Source organism: Lactuca serriola, chromosome 7, assembly GCF_051521515.1.
Source record: "Lactuca serriola cultivar US96UC23 chromosome 7, Lser_US96UC23_V15, whole genome shotgun sequence".
NCBI lineage: Eukaryota > Viridiplantae > Streptophyta > Magnoliopsida > Asterales > Asteraceae > Lactuca > Lactuca serriola.
The window spans coordinates 191,512,049-191,538,552 of NC_136414.1; the positions used below are offsets into that span (position 1 = coordinate 191,512,049).

Below are 26,504 nucleotides of genomic sequence, written 5' to 3' on the forward strand. Positions count from 1 at the left end.
CAGAAAACTGACTAAAAATTGGTTATAAACATTCATTGTCTGAAAAACGGTCAAAACTGTCATATAACAATTTTTCTCAACAGTCAAAACTGTTATAAATCTGGGTTTGGTATAAGGATTAATGCAAAGTCAAAACCGGGTTTGGTATAACGAGTAATGCAAAGCCAGGGGCTCTGCCCCTTGGACCCCGCCAGGGGCTGCCACCCCTTGGACCCTGCTCCCAGGGGCGCTGCCCCCGGACCCCCGTTCGTTCAGGGGCTTCGCCCTTAAATGACAGTATACTTTGATACTCGATCAAACTTAAACAAGTGTGTACTCCACACCTTCCTTACTTGTTTAATATTTATCAAGATCATTTTTAGTCAACAAAGTAATTCCATTACACTTAAATAACATTGGAGATAACAAATCACCAACACTATTCAGATATATACCAGAATATTAAAAGTTATACCCCTGAAATATGATTATTATTTATTTATACTATAGGGTTAATGTCTACGTGAGATGCGGTCAGTCGGTTTGTTTGGTTATCAATTATTTTCAATAAGTCCACTTCTATCTTTACAACCAATTACTAACATCCAATCTTAATAATTCTTATCATTTAACCAAAGAGCCTTTCCACTAGAGGTATAAGGAGACAAAATGTTGAGGGATTAAGTCTTTTTAAGAAAAAATCTATAGATTTAGGGGTAGATTAGTAGGTACTAGTTTCAGTCTTTGGAAAAAAATATTTTTACGGTTTATCAAAAACCCACATTAATAAAAAAGTATTTTTGAAAATTTCATTTACGTACTCTAGATGTGGAGAATTAGAAATTATAAATTGCTTTTATAATTTTATAAAAAATTTAATGTTTAACATATTGGTTTTAAAGTTAAATAAAAAAAATGTAGAAAAGAGTAAATGACATGGCTATGGATCGTAGTTGTGAAAAGAGTTTGTCCTCCAACCAACAGTACCAAGCTGTTGTCAAAAAGCATGTGGTTTAAGAATCCGTCAAACTGTTGAACCAGTAACATCCTTTTGTTTATAATATTTATTTAACTAATGGATCAGACTTTCATCCACTAAAGTCCTGATTTAAAACTCACAAATATAGAATTAGCAATGAAACGTAAGACAGAGAATAATGAAGAGTTCGAACGTGAGAATTTTAATGGAGAAAGTAACTATACTTGTTTCACTCCACATTCAGAAAATCTACACAGCTGAAATTGACTTGATTTCAGAATCAAGGTTCTTGACAGAAGCAGACACGTTGGTCTCACCCGCCGGAATTTTTGAACTTGGGTTTTTCAGGCCAGGAAGCTCTGAGAACAAATACGTTGGTATTTGGTACAAGAAAATCTCGGTTGAAACAGTGGTTTGGGTCGCCAACAGAGACTTCCCACTCCCTGGTGCATCATCCGGCATACTGAAGATCATCTCTCCAGGAAATCTTGTCCTCATCAACGACACTAATGATATAATATGGTCATCCAATACAACGTCATCAGTCAACGCGATAGCACAGCTTGACGACACCGGAAATCTAATTGTCAAAGAAAGAATCGAGGAGAAGATTCTCTGGCAGAGTTTTGATTATCCAACTGATACACTTCTACCTGGCATGAAGTTAGGGAGAAGTTTCGTGACTGGTAAGGAATGGCATCTATCTTCATGGAAGAGTAATCAAGATCCAGCTCCAGGTGAATTCACATGGAGCACTGACACAAACGGCTTTCCACAGGACCTACTAAAACAAGGTACATCAATCAAGTTCCGGATTGGACCATGGAATGGTATATGGTTTAGTGGGGGTTCTGGGGTCAACCGGAACATCATTAATGCAGACATGGTTATTAATGGAACCGAGGTGGTTTACAGTTATTTTCTCCGCAATAGTTCTGTAGTCTCAAGGCTCGTATTGAGCTCATCTGGCCAGCTAGAACGTTGGGTGGGGGTGGCTGATGATACAACATTTGTTACGCTTATGGAACCTGCAGCATTTCGACCTCCCAAAGATGTGGTTGTTTAGATGAGACAACATTTGTGCCCAGAAACCAAAAGGCATGGGAGATATCAGATTAGTCGGGTGGTTGTGTGAGGCGAACACCATTGGACTGCAGAACAGATGGGTTTATCAAGTATTCTCATGTGAAATTGCCCGACACAAGGACTTCATGGTATAACATGAGCATGAACAGGAAAGAATGTGAAGAAAAATGCATCAAGAATTGTAGTTGTATGGCCTATTCAGATACAGACATCAGAGGTGAAGGAAGTGGCTGCTTGCTTTGGTTCAATGATCTTATGGACATAAGAGTCTTCTCTCAGATCAATAACGGGCAGGATGTTTTTGTAAGAATGGCTTACTCAGAATTGGGTATATATTCATATCTGTATACAAACTTAATTTGAATAGGTTCTCAAATGCATGTTATATCTCAACATTTAAAATTACTTATTTCATGATTATTATTGCCACTCAATCAGTACACGAGAAGAAGGAGAGAGCAAACCTCAAGATCATCTTACCGGTAGTTTTTCTGGGGGTTCTTCTGATAGGCTTGAGCTCTACATGGTTCCATTACGCATGTAGAAAAAGCCATGATCAACAACTGTGGGAAGGTAAGAAAAAATTCACGATTTTAACTGTAAATTGGTTGTAACCTAATAGAAAGAAGAGTAATATATATGAATTCCTGAAGCAGGTTCAGGAGAATTCTTGGATGTTGCAACATTGTTTAGCTTTTCTACATTAGCTAGAGCTACTGCTAGGTTTTCCCCAGAAAATAAAATTGGAGAAGGTGGATTTGGATCAGTTTATAAGGTAATAATAACACTCAAAGTTGTGTACTGAGAAAGAGACATTGAAGCAATTCATCTTCGCTGTTTATATTGTTTTTCACATAGCCAATATATCTCTAGGGTGTGTTAGAAAGACTGGAGAGTCTACAACATCAAGCCAAGGACTTGATGAGTTTAAGAATGAAGTCATTTGCATTTCAAAACTTCAGCACCGAAATCTTGTTAGACTCCTCGGATGTAGCATACAGGGAGATGAAAAGTTGTTGATCTATGAGTACATGCCAAACAGAAGCTTAGACTTGTGTTTATTTGGTCAGAATCACTTAAATGTCTATTAATTTAATGTTTACGAACGAAGCATTCTCCGGAACTGAATATGACTACATCTTCATGTTGCCAGATAAGAAACGAAGCAGCCAACTTGATTGGACAACGCGTTTTAACATTATCAAAGGAATTGCTCGAGGACTTCTTTATCTGCATCAAGATTCACGATTACGAATCATCCATAGAGATCTTAAAGCTAGCAATGTTTTACTTGACAAAGACATGAACCCTAAGATATCAAACTTTGGGATGGCTAGAAGCTTTGGAGGAAACGAGTCTCAAGCAAACACACAGAGAGTTGTTGGCACATAATAAGCTTGATAATCCAACAGTATATATATTCAACTTCTCTTAAGTTCATTTATTTTATTGGGTGCAGTGGTTACATGTCCCCGGAGTATGCATTAGATGGTGTTTTCTCGTTCAAATCCGATGTATTTAGCTTTGGTGTTATAGTGCTGGAGATATTGAGTGGGAAGAGAAACAGGGGATTCATGCATTCTGAACATGACAATAACCTCCTTGGACATGTAAGCTTATCTGCCACAAATTACTCCTTTGATTTATAAAAATATATCCTCAAATTTTTTTTATATTAATTTTATTCAGGCATGGAGAATGCATAACGAAGGCAGGTCAGCGGAACTCATTGATACAACTTTAAGCCAATCAAGCAATTCGTCGGAAGTTATACGATCAATTATAGTGGGGTTGTTATGTGTTCAACAAAGCCCATATGACAGGCCAAACATGTCATCTGCTGTTTTAATGTTGGGCAACGAGGGTATACTGCAGAAACCGAAGCAGCCAGGTTTTTTCGTAGAAAGGATCTTACATGGTGCTGATATTTCTTCAAGCAGTTACCCAACAAGTTCAACCAACGATTTAACTGTTACAGAGGTAGTTGCTCGATAGAAAGAACATACATAGCTTTAACTTCAAGTCTTGTTCTTTTTCTTTTCGTTAGCTCTTTCTAATGTACGGCTATCTATTATCTCTGTTTCAAAACTTATCTACCAGAATGGTTTAGTGTCAAAATGATAGTTTAATTATGCGTTTTTTGGAGGAATTTTTTTTTAACATGAAGCCTACTTTTGAGCTTAATAAGTTTACATTCCCGATATCCAATTTGCGAGTGCGATATGTCAACCAAAAGAGTGCGATATGTCAACCAAAAGAACTAGTTACAAATAATGCATTTTAGAAAAAAAAAAATGTTAATCGGAATTAAAACGAGTAGTTTGTAGTAGTGTTAAAATGGCACTCTATGTGCTCTTTTGGCATTTTTTTTACATGAAGCCTACTTTAGAGCATAATATGTAGTATTTAAAAAACACTAAGCCTACTTTAGAGCATAATATGTAGTATTTAAAAAACACTAAGATAAAATCAATTATATTAGACATTAAATATAAGGGTTGTTTAAATGAAATGTAGGATATACACTTTCCTTATGTGAACCGCTCCTAGAAGCCCCTATGTTATTCATTGTCCCTAGTATTTCTCGTGTGCCGTGATCCGTTCCGGGGAGGACATCCCGAACAATTGTTTATCATATGTCCTACGTGACCACATGTATAACACTATTTTCTTGTTGGATCGCTCACCTTATGATAGAATACAGTCTGTGTTTATGGACCTCCTATGTCGAGGTGTCGGCACTACTAGAAAACAGCCCTTTAATGACGCACAAACAATGACACTCGCTGATAGATGACGCGCATTTGTGCGCACCCTAAAAAATAATGTCAATTTTGCAAAATTTGAAGGATAGAGGACACGCATTTTTGCGTGCCTAAAATTAGTGTCAGGAAAGAAAAAAAAGGAAATGCGGGGGGCACCTTTCATAAAATGTGCGTCGTCTAAATGTGTTGCTTTATAACATTTTAATGAAACACACGTTTTTTAGTGGGATTTCACCCGCCTATCGAATCCCAAAAATTAACCCCCCCCCCCCCCCCCCCCCCGCCTCTTCCAATTAGCAAGAAAAAGCCCTAGGCCTTGGTCTTCATCATCTTCTTCTTCTTTATAGTTATCAATCAAAAATCAAGCAACATTCTTGATTTAGATCGATAGTTCACTACAGTTCTCAGAGACAAATTGTGAGCGAACCTAGGGTTCTTGTTTAACATTCTCTTCTTCTTCTTCTTCCCCGATATCTTAATTTTTCGTGTAACACCTATAATTTCTTTACTTTTCCATTATTTCTTATAACAACTTTTCTTAGTTTCTCTGAATTGAATAGAAATTTTTGTTCTGTGAAGAATTATATCGACTCAATCAACGCATACGGTCCCATCTGGTAAATGTCTAAACTACCCCTTCACCCTTGTTACATGTTTATCTCTCTCTCTCTCTCTCTCTCTGTATATATCTTTCTTGTTTTGATGTTTGTGTAATGATTTTTCAGGATTCTAGAAAATTCTAAGCCATGAAAATTAAGTTAACAAATACTTGTGCAGGTGAATGCTCTGTTATCTTCTTTAGAGATCGATAATCATGGGGAGTTGGTTATGGAGCACATGCCTGGTAGATACGCAGAACTGGATCATTATTGGGGGGAGTCGCAAGTCATGGAGCCCCGTACAGATGGATGGGCTGATGAATTTTCCCAACAACTGGGCGTATGAATTTGGTCGCTAGGTTGGTGAAGCGATTCTGGGAGATGATTCTGCTGATAATTGGGTATCTGCATATGACGAGCAACTTCTATCCTCTTTTCTCCACATAAAACAATTTGTTGTTTAAATAATCATTTCAACAAAACCTGCTTCCCTTGTATATAAGTAACCTTAGAATTCCTCCTCATATCCAGAACCCTTAATATTCACCCTAAGGCATATATTTTTTTTGGCAATAAGCAATAAATAGATGTCTAAAGTCTGATTGGGCCTGACATTGGATAGATAAACGTGTTAATTACTGCTACACAACCAATTATAGAAAAGGGTAGTATGGGAAAATAAATAACATCTTATTAGTGGTGGGGCATTTTAGGTATTTTCTTTAGAATGCTTATGAAGGAGTAGTAGATGGAAGGAGTGTTATCTTTTGTCAAGTTCTAGTTCTGGTCTTGGAACCTTTGGGAGAATCTCTAGCAAATCATTGGGGGTTTAGCTTTGTTGATTTGAGTGTTTAATCAATTCTTTGAGAAAGTTTTGTTATATGTTCCTTCCTGAGTATTGATTTCTTCTTCTAAGTTGTAAGTGAGTTGGTAGCAGTTAGCTTTCTTGTTCATTAAGTTGTCATTTTATCTGAAAAACATCTTAATCACCTAGACAGATTATAATAAAGTCCAACTGCCTCTCTCTTAACTTATTGGAAAAAAGATAATCGGAGGAGATGAAAAAAGAAGAAGAGGGACAAGACAATGAAATCACTTTAAGTTTTCAAAATTCATTAATGCTTGCTGATTTTGACTTTTGAGTTAAGTTGTAAACCTTCTAATCCATACAACATACCTGGACTAACACTACCTACCGCCTTGTATTTATGGCAACCTCAACACCCCCTTTCCTCGAGTTGAGAAACACTCGTTTCCTTTCGGTGTAGAAGTAGAACTAACTTGTATTCCTTCCCCAACCTGTTACTGACCCCATATTCCTTCTTAAGTTATTAGTTTCCTATTAATTCCTAGCCACATAGCCTAAAATAAGTGGGATGTTTTAGTTGCTGCATAAAAATAAGATACAAATTCAAGGAGAAGAGGTCTAGAAAAAGTACAAGAGAAGTCCTACTATAATAATATAAAAAACATGATGATACGAGTAAAAGTGAATAAGAAAATAAAATTCATCATCTGGTGGTTGACGTTGAATAATTTATGCTTTCCAAAATGTATTTGAAGTCCTTGAGAGTTGAGTGACTTGGAGCCTAGACGCATTAGAAGAATAATTATATTTATTATTGGTGAATGGATTGGGTAAATTGGTATTGTTGTTGTAGGTACTTAAACAAACAAGCTGTTATGACTTATGAAGCAGAAATCTGAGAGTTCAAGGGGGCTGTATGTATTTTATGATTTAAATCCTTATGTTGGGCATCCTGATCCTTTGAGGGAAGGCTAGGAGCTGTTCTGTAAAGGTTTGTTAAGTGAATTTTCCCAACAACACGATGGGGACCGGAATGCTTGGGCTTTATCCTTTGAACGACAAAATGGTGCTGGGGTTGGGCTTCTGAATTCCAGCATGTCAGTGAGTTCTTTCACTTCAATAATTGAATTAATAGTTGAATGTTGACTTACTATTAATTATTTGTTATTGAGCATAACCAGGTCAGGGTTATAAAAGGTATTTCACATAAGAGATCATATTATTATAGTAATTTGATGAGAGGACTATGTGGTTGGTAATGCCTTACTGGGTGGATGAATTAGTTACATCACATGTTCCCTATTTATACCTGTAATAGTATTTAGTATATTAATGGATTTGGGTTTCTGTAACTATAGATTTCATTTCCATTTGCAGTTGAAGAGTTGTTAATGAAATTTGAAGTTGAACCTAAAGAAAGGGCATATAAGAAGTAAACGGAATGGAAGCCCATTAAAACCAGAATATGAGAATAGTAATACATACCTGTACGTATTCTGATATCAATATTCCTTGGACGTAAAGCAGAACCCAAACTACTAGTGCCAGAGGCTGACCCTGTCACAACTACATGTGGAGGTGGAGGTGGATGTGTGGTTGTTCCAAAACTCGTGCCAGGTTGAAAAGGTAGAGGCTGCACCATGATTGGATTTGGTCCGGATGTTGATATGAAAACATCAGGTCCAACATTCACCACTGCATCAGTCTACAACAACAAGGTAATATATATATATATATATATATATATATATATATATATATATATTGGTTTTTGTTTTTAATTAATTAATATAAGAAACTTGGAAACATAGTTAAAAGTTATGAAAACCCACGGGTGACTGTCCCAATCGCAGTGTCATGGTCGTTCGTCCAAGCTCTAACAGAAAAGCACCCAAATTCTGCAACAAAGCACCTGACCTCAAAGCATTTGACTGCATCCTTAACCGTGTCACAGGATCACTTACATTGTTCTGATTCCCTAATTGTCATGTCAATTGCCGCAACCACAAATCATCAACATAATCTTGATAGTTAAATTTAGGAAGTTTAGTTTAGTAGATAAGAATAAGATACCATCAAGCATTCTCCAGCTTCTTCAATCAGTAACTGTCTTGCAGATTGTGTCACTTCTCCCAGAGCTGCTGGTGTTGGTAACCCTCCCTGACCAACACCAAATTCAGAATCAAATCAATGGCCTCTTACAGATTCACTTCATCACAAAATACACCCACCATTATTATCCTTTTTGCTTATCTTTTTATGTATAATCTTAGTATGTTTTGTTCTCAGATTGTTGTTATTTCACATATGATGAAGATAATCGTACAGCTATAGATTTAGCTGCCCCTTAATGGGTTAAGCCAAAAAACCTAAGTTAATGTAATCAAGACATTGATATATGAAGAAGCGTTGTAGTGGCATATTCTTTCTTGAACTCAAATATGCTGCAAGAGCTTGTATGTAATTTGACTAATTTCTCCTTTCTGCTTAGGTTAAGTGCATGAAATAGCAACATATTTTCATGGATTTTTTGTTTACATTGGTATCCCTCTTCAGTTTTTTCTTATTATGGGGGTTGGAGTTGGAGCCTAAGCTTGTCAATGTCACAGGGGCTGCAAAGCCTACTCGGAAAATAAGGTTTGTGACTTGTTTCTTAAGTTGCTTACATAAATTTGTTGTGTTATGTAGTAACAAATATATTTTTTATAATGACAATAATAACTATGAATATATATTTTATACTTGTTGCCAGATCTGAGCAAGACAAGGAATTAGAATAGGAAGTTATGGGCTCTGGTGCAGCAGATGAAGAATCTGCTGCCGAGAGTATCCAAGTTTAGGTAATTAGCAGAATGGACATTTATGCTGCTATGTTTTCCTTATAAGTTGGTGGCATCAGTTAGTGGTCTATGATGTATGCTAATATATTGGTTTTAATGTAGCAATGTGAGATTTAATAGATAGTAGTTGGAGTTTTGATGCATACATAGAATTAGACAAGAGAAGAGTGGGTCTTTTAATCTTATATGTATGTGTGTATATATATATATATATATATATATATATATATATATATATATATATATATATATATACTAGCCGTTTACCCGCGCAAAGCGGCGGGCGACAAATAATTTGTTTCGACAATTAATTTCTTTTCGATGGAGAATGATTATTTTCAATTCAATCATTAGTTTGTTTTAGGAAACATGTCATATTAAAAATAAAGAAAATTCATGAAATGACCAAATTATAGGGTGTTGAGTATTTATTTGGATGAAAAAAGATATGGTCAAAACCTTGTAAGAGAAGATTTATAGGAGTTTGTTTAAATTTTAATATTATTTTATTAGTGATTAGTTGTACAATTAGCTTAATGATTTGGACGTCTTAAAAAAATATTATTATTTTATTCAATCTATTTTTAGAAATAGTGGGATTTGTTTTATAAGATAGTAAAGATATATATATATATATATATATATATATATATATATATATATATATTGTGATGTTTTTTTTTGTTCTGCAATGAGTTACATGGCATGGCATTTTAATATGTTTTAGTACTCCTGTTATATTTTTTTGACGTTCAGATTTCATGTTCATGTAGCAGGTGTTTGATTTCGGTGCATCACTCTCTTGGCCTGCACAAAAGAAATCTTGACAGGTGACTACTTTTTAACTTTTCTCTTTTCATGATATATTATATCTTTTTCTGTTGAAATGATCAAGTAAAACTATCACAAAGCAAAACAAATATTGAAAGGTGGGTTGCTATTGATGACATCTAGTTCTGTTATCTTAACTTATCTACTTACACATAATTGCAAACTATACCTATAATTCTTAAATCTCTTCACAAATTACAATTATTTTTCTATTTTTTTATATAATAGACATGCATCTGTTTTGGAGGATACTTGCAGGCACTACTAGAAAAACAGCCTTTTACGACGCTCATTGCGCGTCGTAAAAGGCTCAGACGACGCGCAAATGCGCTTCAAGGAAGGCCCTGTCATAAAGATTGTTATGTTAGTATGTAACAAAATTCCATTCCATGTGCATGACGGAATGAAAAAAAACTAACATGAAGTGTTATTTTTGACTATTTGATTTGAATTTCATATTTTATATTTTCCAAAGAAGTTAAATATGTTTATTTAGAGATATATCTTTATTTCATAAAAATACATTTTGTTCAATAGAGAATCTATGGAGAGGATGGTGGAAGCTTCTGCTCAGGAAGCCAAGGCTGTGAATCTTGTTTGGTAAGCTGCACGGGCACACACCCAATCACAGGCTGCAAATTCAGACAACAACTTACCCCTTTCAGACGACTCACATGCTCCAGAGCATGTTGATACAGAGGGAGATGTTAGGCTTCACCCTAGAGTTGTATGCCTTTTTTATTTTTTATTTTTAAATACATGAGTGTTATTTTTTATGACAAAGAAGTGTTATTTTTTTTTATTAATATGATATGATGCAGGTTGTAGTTGCTAAAGAGACTGTAGGAAACCTTGGTGAATTGGTAAGGCAGTTATTTTTGGATCAATTTGAGAACGAGAGTAGACGAATGATTCCTACCCAAAATGACCTTTCCTATCCAACCAAAAATTTCACTAGGCAAAAGTCACCTCAAGGCCTGTACAAAACTGTAAGTTTACAACTACTTCTTTTCATAAAAAAGTGTAACCGCTAGTTGTTAGTATGTATGTATGGGAACACTTATGATATGATGTATTTGCATTGCAAGTTATATCTGATTTGCTTAGGCCTAGAAGCTCAAAACCTCCGGTTAACAGGAGGTTTTTCCTTGATTCATATGAAGTAAAAGAGCTGAATAAAGTTGAAATAAAGTAAAAATAACAAAAAAATGAAGTGGATAATCTAATCCATTGAATATTTGACCGTGGATTTATTTACCAAATGCTTAAAATAACAATGAATAATATATGAGCGATTTTATGATATGTTTGTTATGCAGGAGAAAAATTGGAAAAATGACCCCAGATAACTAAATTAACGAACCAGGTGTGTTTTTTAAAGCACTTAAAACTCATATAACTGGAATTCCAGATTCCATTCCGTCATGGCATGTTTGTTTGCTAAATCAATGGAAATCAGTTCCATTCTTTCCTTTTTTATTAAAAGACCAAAATATCCTCATTATATGTATTGAAATAATAAATATACAAAAAATAAAACTTATGAATCATTCAATTTTATTATTGAATTTCATTCCATCCATCCAACAAACCAAACACATTTCCTTTTGATCCTGATTCCCTCAAATTTCAATTCCTCTGACAGGTTCCATTCCAATTCCAATTCCTTTTTATTAACACATGTGGTGTATTGAATTTTCATTTCAGATTGTGAGTACATCTCAAGCAGGAGACATATTATATGCCTATGATGCTATTGTAGTTATTATAAGAAATAGCAACATACATAAGAAATCAAAGAGGAAGTGGATACATCTGGCTATGATGTTGTTGAAGGTATTATAAGATTTAGTATTAATTGTTCAGAACTTGTTAATATATCAATTAAAGTTATAATCATTAAGTCTTTGAATTTCAAGAAAATGCATTTGAAGAGGAAGAAGGAGAAGCAAACACATATTATCTGCCTGGAGGGTTTGAAGGTCACAAATCTTCAAAAGCCGCTCAAAAAAGAAGGAAAAACTTTAAAATTTATGGGGGGAGATCATATGAGATGGGAGGTGATGTGTCGTTCATGCAAGCTGGTGGGACCCAACCCTCTATTTTGAGTGGGAAAAGACCGACCACCAGTTTAAATGTCTCAATTCCAACAAAAAGAGTGCGTACTGCTTCTCAAGTCATGGGTTTCTTTTAGTGTTTTACATGTTTTGTTTTCTATAATACATATTATGCAATATTAGCAATGTGTTACAATTACTTACTATTGGAATGATTATTTGTATTTGAAATATTAGTGCAATGAATTATCTTTATTGTTTATGGTATTTTATTTTGTATCATGAGTCTTTTAATGTCTTATTTAATTTGAAAATTAGTAAATTTATCAAAAATATGTAATTTTAAAAACATTTAAAATTATGACACGCAAAAATGCGTGTCGTCGTCTTTTATGATAGGGGCTTCCTTGATACGCATTGCGTGTCATAAACACGCGCGTCGTAAGGTTATGACACGCAAATGCATGTCGTCTTCCTTTATGACAGGGCCTTTCTTGATATGCATTGTGTGTCATAAATGCGCGTCGTAAATAGATGACGCGCAAAATCGCGTCGTCTCTTGTTATGACATGGCCTTTCTTGACACGCATTTGCGCGTCGTCTGAGCGTTTAACGACACGCATTGCGCGTCGTAAAAGGCTGTTTTTCTAGTAGTGCGGGTTGATATTTGTCTGTTATTATTATTATTGGCCTTACAATAATCCGACCATCGAAGATTTCCCAATTAGATGGGGTTGGCAAAGCTTTCACAAGTTCCTTGTAGCTATTCCCCAATGTCTCGGTATAGAAATCTTTCTATAGCATACAACACACATTCTTCATAATTGTTGATCATTAACACTCTTAATAAAATGACCACAAGGTATGCCAAATAGTTTCCACTGTCTACATGTAAATGCATTTTTTTAAAAGTCTAGTATGATATTCCTTTTGAAGTCCTTAACCTCGACTATGTGGTTTGAGATCAAATGGACCGTCTAATTAATACTAGCATTTTTTTCATTGTTTTTTTACCTCGTCATCAACCCATTAGGTGAGTGTTGTTGGTAATGACGCTACAAAAAATAACATTTCACAAAGTTAATATCAAATATCTTAAAGCATAGTGATTAATATCAAAGATTAACACATGAAAAATTATGATTTTGAAATTTCCACTACTACATTGTTACATGGAAAAAGTCGATCAATATAAACCTTGTCATCCTCCTTGTATACCATGGCAATTAATTTATGGACTATAAATTGTTAGACATAATAAGATTGTACCGATTGCCTTGAAAACGTGCACTTGGTCATTTTTTAGGATTGATTATTTGTCGGTATTCCCATAGAGCTAGTTTTTATGTTATTGTTTTTTTTATTCGCACAACAACATTAAATTCTAAAACTGTATACGCTAAAGGTTTCTAAAACAATGAATTAATTGCTTTGCTCCTTCCGTATTTATATACTATATTGGAATAGAAATTGTGAGAATGTATTCCGTGATGGGCATGAGGAAACATTTTAGCGATGGATGTCGTTATTGTTAAGTCACATTTTATGGTTTGGGCTAGGTTTCTTTATGTATAGGTCTTGGTAGGGTTTTTGGTGTTGTTGCTTTTGTGTTTGCAGCCATGTAGGTGTTCACGGCCGTGAACCTTGTTTGCGGTTGGTCTGTCCCTATGTATAGGTGTCTGTCAGAATGTGTCAGTAACGTTGGCAGAGAGTCTGTTCACGTTGCTAAGTGTGTGTGCTCAACGTGTACCTGACGTTTTGTGCAATAAATGTGTGCATTGCTTGACTAATCTTTCTCTCTACTCCATTCTTGTTTGTTTGATTGATTACTTGTTTGATCACTGGCTTGGATCCCTATAAATATGATGTGAGGCTGCCCGGTTGATTCCTTACTCATTTCTTTCACCATCAAACACCTCTTTAGCCCATCTAAACTACCTCGAAGCCCCGGTATCACCGCTAGCATACGACGCAAGTCCCGACGCCCCCGAGATTTCCGAGAAATCGACTTTCTCCGGTCGAAGTGCTGCCCGAATTTAGTCTCGTCTTCATCAAAGGGCCACTTCTACCAAGTGAGCTCATACCCCTATATTTTCACGTCTTTTCTATGTTTTAAAAGGGGGGGGGGGGAATACAAGTGAGACGCAAGAAAAACTTATGTTAAAATATAAATTGTTACATATAAGTTCTACTATTTTACCTACATCTTATGTATAAATGTTAAATACGTAAAATAACGTTACTACTAACGTTATAGACTACTTTACATGCAAAGTTGGTAATACACAAAGGTTTATCATTCAAATGAAACACACTTTTTAAAATACAAATTATTACAAATAAGATATTCATGATAGTTTTACATATTATAAACAAAAGTGGAAATTCTTATAGTAACAAGAAAAATGGACTTTTCATATGTAAACCTGTTGATACTAAATTTTGTGAGATATCTGACTTCATCGAACCTTTCAATTCGCAGATTAAGTCCTATTTTATAAGTTATAATCTCTTGTAGGGAGAGCGTTATTTTTGGGTATAGATCTATATGGGAATGACAATCCCACACCTAAACTTTTAGCTACAGTTACACCAGCAGGTCTGGGGTGACAAACGTCATATCATTCTAACGTCAGAAGAACGATGTTACAGATAGTCTGGGTCAATAGCACGGTTATAAAAACTCACATGGAGTATTAATACATCTTGGTTTACGGGGCTGTTAAACGCCTTAGTGATTATATATATATATATATATATATATATATATATACTTATACTATTATAGGTATGGAAAATACTTATGCATTCCGGTTTTTGGAACTTTTAAAACCACCACTCAATTATGGAAAATATTGGATTTTCTAGAAACAAACTCGAATTTCTTTATACTAAAAGGCATACTATTCCTATAAAAAAAATCTTAGGAACTCACCAACTTAATTGCTGACACTTTTTCAAAACTACTTGTAATTCTCAAGGATTTAGTAATACAGGTAAACACTAGCTTTTGGGGAAGGGACACTAAGGCGTCAGTTTCAAAACTTATTAAATCATCATATTGTAATTTATTTTGAAAATGTATCACATTCAACAATGTAACTTTTAAATTATATTTATGATGGTTGTGTTTTCTTTTCTTTACAAATACTCAAGTGTTATGATACTACATGAAGTCATCCACCCCCGAATGTTTTCGCCATTCTGGTTTGGGGGTGTGACATATACGTCTAATAAAAATTAAATTGGAGATAGGTTAGTTATTAACCTAATTAATCTAAGAAAAATTTGTAGTAATCGTAAAAGTGAGAACATTCATATAGAAAACGCCCGAATCTGACTTTATACAAGGAAGTTATCATTTTTTTTAAGTTTCAACGTAGATGTGTCAACAAAGAAATCGAAATTAAAATCGATTGATTCTTCGCTAAAATAATGTAAACGTGAATTGAAGATCTCATTAATACGAAATCTTTGATATAAAGACAGTCAAGAACAATGGTTGCATGAATAAGTTATGAATTTTACACAGTCTTTTGTATTGTAATTTTAATAGATGGTTAAATTGAAAATCCTTTGGAAAATTACCAACGGAGTCTAAATGAGAGTTGTAGTACTCGGAAATATCTACGTATGGAAATAAATAACGTAAAAATGGAGCTTATATGATGAAGATACAAATTTTTTGATGTTTGGACCCGTACTTTCTCTTTTCGATGTGACCCTATAGAATCATGCTATGTGTCACATTTAGAGTCGAGGAACTGCACCTACCCATGGTGCGCCATGCCTGGTAGGTAGCACGGTGCGCCTCTCCTGAAAATTCCTTATAAATAGGCTTCAATGCCTCTCATTCTCCTCACCCCTCAGCTCTCTTTTCTCTCTCAACTTTCTATGGTCAAAATTACAAAATTCTCTCGTATCTAAGGTATTTTACCAAGGCTCTGGGTATCTAAGAGCTCAACAAATAGAAGCATTAAGATCGGAGTTCTGCCTGCGAACTTTCTCATTTTTGCTAGAAATCTCTATAAGATAAGCTACACTTATTATGAATCTATAAATAATATTTATCAGTGATTCTATGTGATAATACTAAGTGACCTACTTGCGGAAGGGATGTCTAGGCTAGATTTAGTGAGGTGTTTAAAGTGGTATTCAAAATAGTATAATCTATATACCAAACGGACGCTACCTCCGATGTGATGTTACTTATTCATTGCTTACCTGATAGATCCTGATGTAGACATTGGAGGTACTGAGGAATCTTGAATAGCAGTAGTTACCAGGAATATAAGACTAAGACTTAGTGATGTATATACCTAGGTGATACAAAAGGAAAAACTAAGGAATTAGGTGAAGCTCTACCCAAATCTCAAGTGATCAACATTAATGAGTGTAGAGTTACTTTCATCTTATATATATACATATATATATATATATATATATATATATAAACTATTTAGATAATTAAATACCATGTGTGATTATTATATGTAATTATGATATTATGTATTAGATGAATCAATATGAGATGATTTTTCTTTAACCATATATGTATTGGGTAGCAATTGGTGATAACAGATGAAAATTAATGAGGAGAGGCCATGCCTTTTCTTGCGATGTATAACGTAATCATCTAATAAAGTATAGATGATGACCACATAATATTCTAGACAGTCCAATGGAACACTAGCAGGTTTGCAAACTGTATGTGATCAACTATTTGTTCATGTGATGTACTCTATTTCCCCCCACGGTTGCGTTATTTCAATGGAATCTCCGAAGCAATATTGTCTACCTAATGTTTTTTATAATCTTAGGAAAGATCCTTAGAGATCAATATATAAGAAAAAGAGATGGGTAATCTGGTAAATTGTTTGATCTGAAATATGTAGTTAAACAAATTAATTATGTTATTGTGGGTTGAAAACTTTGTGTACTTTAGTTTCTTTGTATAATAGGTACCAATATGAAAGTATATGGTAGTGATGTGTAGATATAATGATAGATTCGAAAAAATGTAGGCCACTAGCATAATAAGATGTTGTAAGGCATTTTAAGACAAGTTTATTTTTATGTTTTGTATCAGTTATGACATCACAAGTAAGGCTAACATCTTGCCTTTTAGGTGGCTATTTTTTTGAAAAACACTAATTCTTTTTCTATTATTGGCTAAGCCATTAAAATATTTTGCCATTTTTAAATTTTTTTGCCCACCATGACTGAAAAATTCATGTCTATTAGAAGGCAAGTGATATTTCTAACCCATTTACAGCTTTAGCCCCCAACTGTTAATACTTTGACATTTTAGAGGCATAAGTCTGTAAGGCCACATTAGTGGATTCCACATGGATATGATTACCTTCTAACACATAACATGGATATGATTACCTTCTAACAGATACTCGAAGATTCCATCAATGTCCAGCCATTTCCCGTGAATTCTAAGTTCTCCGGCGAGATTAAAACTCCGATAAGGTGGTGTTTTGCTCTTCCCTTTTATCTTTCTCTTATTTTATGACCTATATTTTACCTTAATTTCATTTTTTGTGATTTTAAGTAAACTACGGTGGTGCTCTCACAATTTCCGGCGGCTAGAAGTTTTTCCGGCAACCTTCGCTTTTCCTGCGACTTTCCATTTATAGGCAACAGCAGGTTCGACTTCTTTATTATTATTATTATTATTATTATTATTATTTTTTACTTTTCTGTTGATAAAATATATCAAATGTATGTGAAATTTATATATTTTGGAATGTGAAATTTGCGTATTATGGTATGTAAAATTAGATGAAATATATGAATGTATATGTAAAATGTGTATGCAAATATGTATGTGTGAATATGTATGAAAAAAATGTATAAGCAATATGTATGAAAAAAAGTGTATATGTATGTATATATGTATGAAAAAATGTATGTGTATATGTATGTATGAAAAAATGTATATGAAAATGTGTGTATAAGTGTACTTCTATATGAAATATATGTGTATGTGTATATATATGAAAAAATGTATGTGAAAAAAATATATGTATATAAATTGTAGGTATTATTATGTGAAAAATGTATGTGAAAATATAGGTATTTATATGAAATGTAAGAAAAGTAAATGTGAAAATATAAACATTTTTATATGAAATGTATGAAAAATGTATGTGATAACATAAGTATTTATATAGGGCTACCACGGGCTAACTTTAGACTTATGAAATATCTTTTATTATTAGCCAGTATATTAATATTAATTATGGGTAACAATTTTAAAGATGTTATCATCATTAAACAAATATAAACTTGTTTTTTTTAATGAAAACTTTATTTAAAATCATCAAACAAATTATATTATAAAAAATTTAATAACATAAAACGTTATAGTATCCATACAGAAATAGTAATAACTTACTATTTTAAATAAAAAATAAAATAAAAGACGTATGTAATAACTAAGAGACACTAAAAATGAAAAACATTATATCTTAAAAATATGCAATTCGTTGATTTGATGACGTGAGTACTTAAAAATATATCGTCTCTATTTTTTTTCAAGAAAAATTCTACTAATGTGACGACGCTAAATATGAAAAAAATGATATATATATATATATATATATATATATATATATATATATATATAAAACAAATATATAATATCGTTTAAAGTACAATTGTATCAGAAAATACAAAAATGAAAAATTAAAACGCTAAATCTACTACGTTATAATTACTTAAAATAGAAAAAATAAAACAAAAATAAGTTTGAATTAAATATCAAAATATGGAAAAAAAAAAAAGATGATATAAATAACAAACATATAATATCGTTGAAAGTATAATGCCATAATAAAAAAATAAAAATCAAAATTAAGACGCTAAATTACAATGGTATACTAAATAAGTAAGTTATTTTTAGTTTAAGACTCTTCTTTTTAAATCATCATAATCCTAGAAATACCCACCCGAAATTGATTTAGAAATTTATTTCGGGTTGTCCGGGTTTTGGATTGTTTTTTGAATACCTTACCTCATTTAGGATGTAAATGTGTATTACATGATTGATTGTTTAAGAAACATTCAATTGTTATTTTCTTTTTGCTCCTCGGTATATAATTTTATATATACTTAGGAGTTAGGGAAATGCTGCCAATTTTTTCTTAAACGGTTAATCATGTAATACACATCTGCATATGAGGTAAGGTATTCAAAAAGTGGGTTTAGAAGCCTACCCTTGTGAATACTCTTTCGTTTTCTGGTTTTTTATTCCATCTGATTGAGCGGTTACTCTATTCTTATAAGTATTCAATCATAATTCTTGTTCTTGTAGAGTAAACACTAAAACCTAACTTATGTGTCAGTGGCAACATGTTTACTGATAAAACGTGGACTGCTATTGAAAACCGTAACTCTACCTTGTTCCAACAAGGACTCGAATCTTTTCTCGAGAGGTTCAAACCACACGTTGACAACAAGGTCAAATCAGATGCTCGTGTAACAAATGTACTATCAATAAATTTATACTATAGCCATAATGAAATTCCATATACTTCAACATGGTTTTAGTCCACATTATATTATATGGAAGTATCATGGCGAAAATACAACTCACCCGGTTGTCGAAGACACACCGCGTAGTAATGAGATGGTCGATGTTATTGATGATGTTATGGGGATGTGATTGAAAACGATACCAACCGCGATGAAGGGAACCCAAATACTGACGATAGCGGTCTCGATGATGGATTTCAAAAGCTGTTAGAGGAAGTCCAATTAAAATTATGTATTGGATGTTCGCTTTCGTCCCTTGACATTTTACCAAAACTGATGCATATCAATGTGATCAAAAAATGGACTGATAGTTCATTCGATCAGCTTCTTGAGTTGCTGCAAACTACATTTCCTCAAGGACATAGGGTCCCCCCGTCACATTACAATGCAAAAAAGGCACTAAAAAATATCGGCTTGGGTTATGAGTCGATACACATAACGACTAATTTCTTTTCTAGAAAGAACACAAGTTATTGCAAAAGTGTCCAGTTTGTAATGAGAGTCAGTGGGTTGATGAAAATACAAAAGGTAAGCAGGTGGCTCATAAGGTTTTACAATACTTTCCCGTGACCCCCAGATTACAACGTTTGTACTGTTCTAGACACACAGCTAAAGAGATGATTTGATATCGGACGATCCAAAGATGGTACGATGCTTCATCCCGTTGATGGTACTTCATGGAAAAAATTCGATATGAAGTATCCTGACTTCTTGAGGGAACCCCAAAACGTACGCTTAGTGAATTCAAATCATTACATCCTGAAAGTTATAAAAAACCGAATTCCCTAAATGGTTTCATCATAAAGTCTATGATATGCAAAAACAAAAATCTCCAAAGTTTAACAAGGAGTTATCAGCTCTTTCAATCAGTGTGCATGCAAATGCCTTTACTTAAACTTCTTGCATAGTGAATGGTGTTATGTTTTATGATACTTATGCGTGACGCCTAACAATCAACACAAAACTCGGGGGGTTCTAACTAAGGGATAGAATAAGCATACATATTATGGCCAACTAGAATAGATTATCGAGTTGCATTATCCTCATAAATATTCCACCGTACTTTTTCGTTGCAAGTGGTTTGATACTGCAGGAGTTAAATCTAATAATAATTTCACCAGTATCGACCCACGACGCGAATTGAGTAGCGAAGATTAACTTATATTTGCTACGCAGGCCAAACAAGTATTTGACATCCAAGAACCTTCTCGAAGTGACGAAAATGACAACCTACGGTGGGTTGTTGAAAATGTTAATCATAGAAGAATTTGGGATCCATCGATGAACAATGTCAACCATGATCCCATTGAAAATGTCGACAATAATTCAACCAATGTCGTTCTTATAAATTTTTCTTCTAATTTCACTCTCTCAATCTACTTTACCCAGTAGTTTCAAAATTCTCAATTGGTTGAAGATGATATTGAAGTTGACCCACCAACGAGCATCATCAATAATGTGTCTAATTGCGAGAATGATTATGATGAGGAAGATTATGATTATGATAGCGATGTATCAGCAGACACTGAAGTGTCTAGGGGCGAGAATTATTAAAAAAAATATTGTCATTTGACTAGTAAAATTAGGTTTGTATTTGTTGTAATCATATCATATTATATGTGTATATATATATATATATATATATATATTCATATTGTGTTATAATTTTCAGGATGTCCTTTTTTTGGATTGCATTGCTCCATCTCATGGCTGCTGTGATGGGCCATGGAGGTGACGTTGGTGACGAGCAACCATATCTGTTCGGCGGAGCTTTTCGTGATCACCAGAACGATGGTAATTAAGATTTATTCTAATTCATTGTATGTCGTATTGTATCTATATAAAAAAATATTTGGAGTAATAGTTCTTTTATGCAGTGGTGCCTCCGAAACAAAGAAGCATGATGATAAAAAAAATGCACAAACTATTTGAATCTAACGGTGAACGACCTCTTAATATAATATTTGACATAAATACTAACATGCCGATTGGGAAGGTATACGGATGTTTCATTCGGGACGTTGGGAGCTATATGTGGCGGGACATCAATTTTCATAAAGACACATGGACAGACGAATCTAAAGCCAAAAGGGTTGGAATGTTGTAGTATCTTTCAGTAAATTATTTATAAAGTAATATATTTAATATATTTTAATTTTTATTTATTTTTAATTTCTTTATTTTTTTTGTAGAGATGGTTTTGATTTTGACGGGATTACAAATCATCCCATGGCTCCACCTTATTGGGCATCACTGAACAATCACATATATGTGCACGGTATAGAGGCCGCAAAAATATTGCAAAAAGCCGTTTGACTGATTTTGTAGGGGATGTGGAGGCAGCAAGGGCTCGAGCCCCTACGGGTATGGATCATCAGCCTTGGAATGCTGTTCTTGACCATTTCTTAACAGAAAACATCAAAAACGATCCTCTGGAAACAAAGAATGTCGGCACAAGCAAGTAGTGAAGAATCGTGGAGAGGCATGCAACTATGGTAGTGCTTGTTTCAAGAAAGTAAGTTACAATAATGTTTATTCAGTTATAACATATTTTTTAATGGTTATTCAAATATATAATATTTTGTAACATTAAACAAAATTTGAATAGACTTGAAGTATTTCATCGCGCACATGTGAATAAAAAAGGGGAATTTGTTGATCCTTTGGTTAAAAAGCAATATGTAAGTTATTATTACTTAAAAATGAAGTAGATTGTTGATTTTTTATGTTGGTTTTAACGTATATTAACAATCTTTGTGAAATACAGAATGTCTTATTTGTTGAGGTTGCTCTAGAGACTCATCACATAGCCGACTCTGGTGGTGATCCAGACACCATTGAATGGATCACAATATTTAATAAGGTGTTGGGTACATGAAGGGGGCATGTGAGAGGCATTGGGCCTAAAGTTTCTTCATTTGTGGGTATAAGTGCTCCATCCCAATGGGAGTGACAGTCACAAGCACCGCAACCAACACAGGTACTTGTTAAATTCTTAAAAAATTTGGTAGCTTTGTATATTGTTAAGAACTTGATGCATTTGTAGTAATTTTTGGTAGCTCGATAGTTTTTTAAATTGTTAAAGACTTAATTGATTTGGTCGTTTAATAGTTTGTTAAATTGTTAACGACTTAAGTCATTTGGTGTTTTGATGGTTTGATAGTTTGTTGAATTGTTAATGACTTAATGTGCTTGTGACTTAATTGTAGGATGTTGATGTGAACGCTTTTCTTCAAAACCCGACATTTGTGACGGCCATTGGAGACATTATCCGCTCCTTTAAAAACAAAGTCAACAACAACGAGGATAACAATGATGGGGAAGACCAAGACGAAGACACATAGTATTTCATGTTTTATATATGTTATGGATGATGTTATTTTTGATTTATTAGATATTTTATGGATTATATATTAGATGTTTATTTGAGATTTATTAGATATGTAATATGGTATGTTTGATGTTTTATGTAATGCGGTATGTATTTATTTATGTATTTTTATCAAAGCTGCATTTTATAATATATATAAACTAATATTAAAAAAAGTGTTTTTCCTCCAAAAAAAAAAAAAAACATTAGCAGCGACACCTTTACGGATGACGTGGACTAATTGCGACGACATATAACTCCGGGAAGCTTTGCCGGAATATCAATAGAGACGACGTCAATAGCGACGACGCAATAGTATTAGAGACGGCATGTATTAGAGAAGACCGTATTTGCGACGACAAACGAATATTAGCTACGTGGTATTTACGACGACCCTTTAGAAACGACATATCGTCGCTAATTCTATTAGCGACTACGAAAGATCATCAATTGCGACGACTTGTGTCGCCGCTAAAGGCTACAATTTTTGTTGTGTATTTGTACCGGTACCGGATATTGTATTGATTTTCCATACTAGCACAATAAAGACGACTCAAAATCCTGAATTTCATGATGGTACAATACTGCTAACCATCCCATATTAAGCAATATTAATATTTTTACCATTTAACTAAAGAGTCTTTGGCCAAGGGGTATTATGAGAGCCAAAGGTTATCGGTTGAAGTCACTTTTAAAACCAAATATAGACTTAATATTAGATTCGTGGGTGTATGTATAATCCGATAAAAAAAACTTTTCCATTAATTTATCAACAACCTATCCTAATAAAAGATACTTTTGACAGTTTCATATATATATATATATATATATATATATATATATATATATATATATATATATATATATATATATATATATATATATAAAACTGTCAAAAGTATCTTTTATTAGGATAGGCTGTTGATTTATATATATATGGAGTGGTTCAAATGTATCTTTTATTATATATATATATATATATATATATATATATATATATATATATATATATATATATATATATATATATATATATATATATGGAGTGGTTCAAATGAGAACCCCAAAAGGTTAAGAACTTTAAGAACCATTTTTTAAATGTTTTCATTAAAAACATTTTAGACAAATTAAACATTAAAATTATATAAAACAAACTTTTTCATTCCCTTATTTACAACTAGTTGTCACTTATTCTTGGAAGTTGCCAGACCACCATCAGACCACTGTCGGGCCGATGTCGGACCACCGTCGGACTAACATCAAGTTCAATTGTATTTTCAGGTCATATTCACAACTTAATAAAACAAATATTATAGTTCTAATTTATTTGGTAATACTTTTTAATACATACCCTTTTATTTTTGCAACCAAAGATACACAATATTAATAAAAAATAGATTTATGCCTTGACAAAGTCAATTTTTCTTTTTCTAAATTTTAGATTTCCTTAAAAAATCTATCGTGTGTAATGCGTATTCACAGTTTAATCAACATATTAATTCACTAATACACAACTATATTTTCATGCATACTTTCATTCATATTTTAGGGCAAAATTTATATAAAATATATAACTTAATACAATCCATTTACAGTTTAATACACAAAAATTCACAACTTAATACAATCAATTTTACAATAATTCAAAAATCCAGAGAAGATAAAGTCAAACTCTACCATCACCACCAACTACAATACGACATCACCAGCCATAATTGTCACGATCGCAATCATCATTCCTTCTAAATCAAATATGTATATAAAATCGTTAATTAACAACTTAAATATTATATTTATAATTTAGTAAACCAATTAATTCACTTTATAAGTTTACTGCAAAATAATTATAAAACTAATATCTTCTTACATATTTATACAACACAAAAAATAAATATATTCACAAGAAAACTAAAAAAACATTCTCACGTAAATCATTTATATTTTAACATAAAATTCATTATAAATTCGCAACTTAATACAATCAATTAACAGTTTAAACAGAAAAATCACAAATTAATGCAATTAATTCACATTTTTAAACACAAAAATAACAATGTAATACAAAAAATTCACAATTTAATACAGTTAATGCACAGTTTAAACAAAAAATTCATAGATAATGCAGTTAATTCACAGTTTAAAGCATAAAAACCATAGCTTAATACATAAAATTTATAACTTATTACAATGCATTCATAATTTAATACACAAAAGTATAAATTCACATCCATATTATCAACCTAAAATTCTTAATACAGTCAATTCACAGTTTAATACACAAATTCACAACTTAGTATAATAAATTTGATGTTTAATACATAAAAATTATACATTCATTACTATATTCTCAAATTAAAACTCATATTTAAAAACTTTACTTCACCGTTTAATAAAGCAGTTTATGACACTAATTTCAAGTGTTCACAACTTAAAGACACTTTTCAAATTTTATAATTTTCATTCACACAAATCATCAAACACCTTGTGTGCATCAAAAAAACCATTCACAATACTTATACAACTCAAACTATTCATAAATACAAAAAACACACACACAAAGAGTAGGATTTAGGTTATTCAAATATTAATACATAAGTTTTATACACTTATTCACAACTTAATGTACAACAAACACTATTTATAGTTTCAAATTTTCATTTAGGCAAATCATCAAACACATTGTGTGCATCATGAAATGTTTCTTGATTCTGATTTTACTAAGCCTTTTAACACATAATAGGTAGCAAAAATGGAGTAAGATGTAAAACACAATAAATAAACATGAAGATAATTGTACAAAGGTTAAAAAAACACTCATATAAGCTCATCATAATATACCTGATGTTAAGACGATGATGAGTGACAAATTGGTTGTAGCAACACCACCAAATCTTAATGATTTTGCTTTGCCACTCGCAAGATCTCATATATCTGGTCTCGTCGTTGCTGGTGGCGATTAGTAGTAGAACTTACAGATTTGGAGGAGGAAGACACTACTGGTGGTTCTATAGTGGTTGAATGGTGGTGGATCTCATAGATCTAGAGCGGAAATCGCACATCTAGATGGTGGCACCGGTGTCGGCTTGGATTCCACCGTAACTCCTTTGTCTGAACATTAGATTTTCTCGGAAATCCTTCCATGTCTCGAGATCCTATCAGAACTCCTTCCACATCACGAGATCTAGCTGAAAAACTTATAAATCTGAAGGAGGAAATTGTAGATCTAACGTCAAAAATCATAGATATGGAGGTGGATCTCTTAGATCAGTGGTGGAGACATCGTCCTGGTGGTGGTCGTGGTGAAGCCGCCGTCACCGGTGGTTGCGGTGGTGCAACAAGCGATGAGAGTGGTGGTGTTCATCAGATTGGTGGTTGAAGGATATAAATGAAAGTTTTTGCTCTAAATGTTATAAGGGAAGTTGAAGTTAATAAGTTTTAGATGCATCAGGTGATGGTTCTTATGGTTCTTATTCTTTTTTTGTTCTCATTTGAACCTTTACTTGTTCTCATTTGAACCTTTACCTATATATATATATATATATATATATATATATATATATATATATATATATATATATATATATATATATATATATATACACATTAGAAATAACAATATTATACGCCTAGAGAATTAATAATTAT

At 33.1% G+C, this 26,504-nt stretch overlaps 1 pseudogene across 1 annotated transcript; it reads left to right on the forward strand.

Annotated features, from left to right (window-relative positions):
- The first annotated feature begins 1,163 nt into the window (after window positions 1–1,163).
- LOC145061185 (G-type lectin S-receptor-like serine/threonine-protein kinase At4g27290) lies at window positions 1,164–4,039 on the forward strand (annotated as a pseudogene). The gene is made up of 7 exons (XR_013687122.1): window positions 1,164–2,372; window positions 2,483–2,617; window positions 2,698–2,842; window positions 2,928–3,109; window positions 3,198–3,435; window positions 3,504–3,654; window positions 3,734–4,039. The product of XR_013687122.1 is annotated as a G-type lectin S-receptor-like serine/threonine-protein kinase At4g27290 (transcript).
- The last annotated feature ends 22,465 nt before the right edge of the window (window positions 4,040–26,504 follow it).